Below are 6,229 nucleotides of genomic sequence, written 5' to 3'. Positions count from 1 at the left end.
TTCTTCATTGAAAATTCAAAAATAAAAAAATATCTTTCCCTTATTCTTCTCATAAATTTCAAATATTTGAGTTGACTTAGTCAAAAATTTTTAAAAACTTAGTTGTTTCTTATGAGTCAAGTCAAATTTTCAATTTAAAAATCTTATCTTTTCAAAACAGTTTCAAAAATAAAATCTTTTTCATTTTTCTTTCATTCTTTTTGAAATTTTAAAAATTGATTTTCAAAATTTTTTTCTTATTTTTACCTCATATTTTTCCAAAATCTTTACTAACAATTAATGTGATTGATTCAAAATTTTAAGTTATTACTTGCCTATTAAGAAAGGTTCAATCTTTAATTTTAGAATCATATCTTTTTGTTTCTTGTTAGTCAAGTAATCAACTTTAATTTCAAAAATCAAATCTTTTTAAATTTCTTTTTCAAATCTTTTTCAAAATAAATTTCAATCATATCTTTTTCAAAACTTAATTTCAAAATCTTTTCTAACTTCTTATCTTTTCAAAATTGATTTTCAAATCTTTTTCAATTAACTACTTGACTTTTTGTTTGATTTAAAAAGAATTCTTATCTTTTTTAAAACTATCTAACTACTTTCCTCTCTCTGATTTTCGAAAATCACTAACCAATTTCTCAAAAATCTTTTTAATTAAATAATTTAATTAGTTTTCAAATTTTATTTTGTTTCTCTTTTTAATTTTCGAATTATAACTGATTTTTTTTAAATAAAAACAAAAATATTTTCCTTCTCTTTTTAATTATTTCTGAAAACCCTCCCTCTCATCTCTCTCTATTTATTTATTTATCTACTAACACTTCTCTTCTACTCATAATTCGAACCCCCTCTTCTTCTCGGTGTTAATTCTCTTCTCATTCTTCTATTCTTCTCTTCTTCTACTCACATAAAGGAATTTCTATACTGTGACATAGAGGATTCCATATTTTCTTTGTTCTCTTCTCTTTCATATGAGCAGGAACAAGGATAAAGGAATTCTTGTTGAAGCTTATCCTGAACCTAAAAGGACTCTTAAGAGGAAACTAAGAGAAGCTAAAGCACAATACTCTGAAGAGGACCTAACTGAAATTTTCGAAACAGAGAAAACAGCTATGGCCGAACCCAAGAACAACAATGCAAGGAAGGTACTTGGTGATTTCACTACACCAACTTCCAATTTCTATGGAAGAAGTATCTCAATTCCTGCCATTAGAACAAACAACTTTAAGCTTAAGCCTCAATTAATTTCTCTAATGCAACAGAATTGCAAGTTTCATGGACTTCCATTGGAAGATTCTCATCAGTTCTTAGCTGAATTCTTGTAAATCTGTGACACTGTCAAGACCAATGGAGTTAATCCCAAGGTCTACAGGCTTATGCTTTTCCCTTTTGCTGTAAGAGACAGAGCTAGAATATGGTTGGATTCACAACCTAAGGAAAGCCTGAACTCTTGGGAAAAGCTGGTCAATACTTTCCTGGCCAAATTCTTTCCACCTCAAAAGATGAGCAAGCTTAGAGTGGAAATCCAAACCTTCAGACAGAAGGAAGGTGAGTCCCTCTATGAAGCTTGGGAAAGATATAAGCAATTGATCAAAAGGTGTCCTACTGACATGCTTCTAGAATGGAGCATCATATGTATATTCTATGATGGTCTGTCTGAGTTGTCAAAAATGTCATTGGACCATTCTACAGGAGGATCTCTTCATCTGAAAAACCCTGCAGAAGCTCAGGAACTCATTGAAATGGTTGCAAATAACCAATTCATGTACACCTCTAAGAGGAGTCCTGTGAACAATGGGACACCTCAGAAGAAGGGAGTTCTTGAAATTGATACTCTGAATGCCATATTAGCTCAGAACAAAATATTGACTCAACAAGTCAATATGATTTCTTAGAGTCTGAATGGATTGCAAGCTGCATCCAACAGTACTAAAGAAGCATCTTCTGAAGAAGAAGCTTATGATCCTGAGAACCCTGCAATGGCAGAGGTGAATTACATGGGAGAACCCTATAGAAACACCTATAATCCTTCATGGAGAAATCATCCAAATTTCTCATGGAAGGACTAACAGAAGCCTCAACAAGGCTTTAATAATAATGGTGGAAGAAATAGGTTTAGCAATAGCAAGCCTTTTCCATCATCTTCTCAGCAACAGACAGAGAATTCCGAACAGAGCCATTCTGGCCTGGCAACCATAGTCTCTGATCTATCCAAGACTATACTAAGTTTCATGAATGAAACAAGGTCCTCCATTAGAAATTTGGAGGCACATGTGGGTCAGCCGAGTAAGAAGATTACTGAAACTCCTCCCAGTACTCTCCCAAGCAATACAGAAGAAAATCCCAAGAGAGAGTGCAAGGCCATAACCATGACCAACATGGCCGAACCTGGAGAGAGTGAGGAGGACATGAGTCCCAGTGAGAAAAGCCTCATGGGACGTCCTCTGGACACAAAAGAGTTTCCCTTTGAGGAACCAAAGGAATCTGAGGCTCATACAGAGATCATAGAGATTCCATTGAACTTTCTTCTGCCATTCATGAGCTCTGATGAATATTCTTCCTCTGAAGAGGATGAAGACATCACTGAAGAGCAAGTTGCTAAATATCTAGGAGCACTCATAAAGCTGAATGCCAAGTTATTTGGTATTGAGACTTGGGAGGATGAACCCCCTTGTTCACCAATGAACGGAATGCATTAATAAGGCAAACATTACCTCAGAAGAAACCGGATCCCGAAAAATTCTTTATACCTTGTACCATAGGCACCATGACCTTTGAGAAGGTTCTATGTGACCTGGGGTCAGGGATAAACCTCATGCCACTCTCTGTAATGGAGAAATTGGGAATCTTTGAGGTACAAGCTACAAGAATCTCATTAGAGATTGCAGACAAATCAATAAAACAGGCTTATGGACTAGTAGAGGATGTGCTAGTAAAGGTTGAAGGCCTTTACACCCCTGCTGATTTCATAATCCTAGACACTGGGAAGGATGAGGATGAATCCATCATCCTTGGCAGACTCTTCCTAGCCACAGCAAAAGCTGTGATTGATGTTGACAGAGGAGAGTTGGTCCTTAAGTTGAATGAGGACTACCTTGTATTTAAGACTCAAGGTTATCCTTCTATAACCATGGAGAGGAAGCATGAAAAGCTTCTCTCAATACAGAGTCAAACAAAACCCCCACATTCAAACTCTAAGTTTGGTGTTGGGAGGCCATAACCAAACTCTAAGTTTGGTGTTAAGAGGCCACAACCAAACTCTAAGTTTGGTGTTGAGAGGCCCCAACCCTGCTCTGATTATCTGTGAGGCTCCATGAGAGCTCACTGTCAAGCTATTGACTTTAAAGAAGTGCTTATTAGGAGTTAACCCAATGTTATTTAATTATATCTATTTATTTTCCATTGTTATTTTATGTTTTCTTTAGGTTGATGATCATGTGAAGTCACAAAAATAACTGAAAAATCAAAAATAGAATGAAAAATAACATTAAAAATAGCTCACCCTGGAGGAAGAGCTTATTGGCGTTTAAACACCAAAAATGGGCACCAGACTGGCGTTTAACGCCAGAAATAGGCACCAGACTGGCGTTTAACGCCAGAACAGGGCACCAAGTTGGCATTAAATGCCAAGAAAGGGAGAAAAGCTGGTGTTAAACGCCAGAAACAAGCAGTAATCTGGCATTTAACGCCAGAATTGCACTCTAAGGGCATCTTGCACGCCTAAATGGAGCAGGGATGTTAAAGTCCTTGATCCCTTAGGATCTGTGGACCCCACAGGATCCCTACCTTCCCACCTCTTCTTCTCTCCCCTTCACACCTTTCCATAACACTCTTCCCTAAATACCCTTCACCTATCAAATCTTACCCTCTTCCCCAAATACCTTTCACCAATCACCTCATTCACTTTTCCCCAAAAACACCACCTACTTTCAAATTCAAAACTCTTTTTCCCTCCCAAACCCAACCCCAAATACACGAACCAAGCCTCCCTCCACTCCTATATATACCCCTCATCACTCCTTCAATTTCACACATCACAAACACCTTATACCCCCTTGGCCGAACTCACCTTCACCCTCCATCTCCTCCATTTTCTTCTTCTTCTCCTTCATTCTTTCTTCTTTGCTCGAGGACGAGCAAACACTTTAAGTTTGGTGTGGTAAAGGCATTACTTTTTGTTTTTCCATAACCATTTATGGCACCTAAGGCCAGAGAAACCTCTAGAAAGAGGAAAGGGAAGGCAAAAGCTTCCACCTTCAATTCATGGGAGATGGAGAGATTCATCTCAAAGGTCCATCAAGACCACTTCTATGAAGTTGTGGCCAAGAAGAAGGTGATCCTTGAGGTCCCTTTCAAGCTCAAAAGGAGTGAGTATCCGGAGATCCGACATGAGATTAGAAGAAGAGGATGGGAAGTCTTCTCCAATCCTATTCAACAAGTCAAAATCTTAATAGTTCAAGAGTTCTATGCAAACGCATGGATCACTAGGAACCATGATCAAAGTATGAACCCGAATCCAAAGAATTGGCTTACAATGGTTTGGGGAAAATACTTAGATTTCAGTCCAGAAAATGTAAGGTTGGCGTTCAACTTGCCAATGATGCAAGAAAACGCACACCCCTACACTAGAAGGGTCAACTTTGATCAAAGGTTGGACAAGTCCTCATGGACATATGTGTGGAAGGAGCTCAACAGAAAAGTGACTCAAGAGGCAAACCGGTTCAATTGAGAAGACCGGACCTTAAGCCTGTAGCTAGAGGATGGTTGGAGTTCATCCAACGTTGTATCATTCCTACTAGCAATCGATCTGAAGTAACTATGTATCGGGCCATCATGATCCATAGTATCATGATTGGGGAGGAAGTGGAAGTTCATGAGATTATACCTCAAGAACTCTACAAGGTGGCTGACAAGTCCTCCACTTTAGCAAGGTCAGCCTTTCCTCACCTCATTTGTCACCTCTGCAATTTGGATGGGATTGTCATAGAGGGAGACATCCTGATTGAAGAGGACAAGCCCATCACTAAAAAGAGGATGGAGAAAATAAGAGAGCCCACTCATGGACCTCAAGAGATGCACTTTCCTCCACAAAACTATTGGGAGCAAATTAACACCTCCCTAGGAGAATTAAGTTCCAACATGGGACAACTAAGGGTGGAGCACCAAGAGCACTCCATCATTCTCCATGAGATTAGAGAAGATCAAAGAGCTATGAGGGAGGAGCAACAAAGGCAAGGAAGAGACATAGAGGAGCTCAAGAGCACCATTGGTTCTTTAAGAGGAAGAAGACGCCACCCACACTAAGGTGGACCCGTTCCTTAATCTCCTTGTCTATTTATTTTTTTTTCTGTTTTCATTCTCTATGCTTTATGTTTATTTATGTTTATGTCTTTATTACATGATCATTAGTGTCTAGTGTCTATGCCTTAAAGCTATGAATGTCCTATGAATCCATCACCTTTCTTAAATAAAAAAAATGTTCTAAATGCAAAAGAACAAGAAGTACATGAATTTTGAATTCATCCTTGAGATTAGTTTAATTATTTTGATGTGGTGACAATACTTTCTGCTTTCTGAATGAATGCTTGAACAATGCATATTTTTGATAGTGAAGCTTATGAATGTTAAAATTGTTGGCTCTTGAAAGAATAATGAAAAAGGAGAAATGTTATTGATAATCTGAAAAATCATAAAATTGATTCTTGAAGCAAGAAAAAGCAGTGAAAAATAAGGCTTGCAAAAAAAAATTGTGAAAATAAAAGAAAAAAAAGAAAGAAAAAGAAAAAGCAAGAAGAAAAAAGCCAGTAACCCTTTAAATTAAAAGGTAAGGGTAAAAAGGATCCAAGGCTTTGAGCATTAATGGATAGGAGGGCCCAAAGGAATAAAATCTTGGCCTAAGTGGCTAAACCAAGCTGTCCCTAACCATGTGCTTGTGGCGTGAAGGTGTCAAGTGAAAAGCTTGAGACTGAGCGGTTAAAGTCGTGATCCAAAGCAAAAAGAGTGTGCTTAAGAACCCTGGACACCTCTAATTGGGGACTCTAGCAAAGCTGAGTCACAATCTGAAAAGGTTCACCCAGTTTTGTGTCTGTGGCATTTATGTATCCGGTGGTAATACTGAAAAACAAAGTGCTTAGGGCCACGGCCAAGACTCATAAAGTAGCTGTGTTCAAGAATCAACATACTGAACTAGGAGAATCAATAACACTATCTAAATCATGAGTTCCTATAGATGCCA

The 6,229-nt window shown here is 37.9% G+C and overlaps 1 non-coding gene across 1 annotated transcript; it reads right to left on the bottom strand.

Annotated features, from left to right (window-relative positions):
- Positions 1 to 1,502: 1,502 nt before the first annotated feature.
- Positions 1,503 to 1,610, bottom strand: LOC112787575 (small nucleolar RNA R71). Its single transcript, XR_003194981.1, has one exon. It is a non-coding gene; the product is annotated as a small nucleolar RNA R71 (small nucleolar RNA).
- Positions 1,611 to 6,229: the final 4,619 nt, after the last annotated feature.

This window comes from Arachis hypogaea, chromosome 20 (assembly GCF_003086295.3).
Source record: "Arachis hypogaea cultivar Tifrunner chromosome 20, arahy.Tifrunner.gnm2.J5K5, whole genome shotgun sequence".
In the NCBI taxonomy this organism is placed as follows: Eukaryota; Viridiplantae; Streptophyta; class Magnoliopsida; order Fabales; family Fabaceae; genus Arachis; species Arachis hypogaea.
Note: the sequence above shows the minus strand (reverse complement) of the source record. Positions and strands in the feature narration are given on the sequence as shown.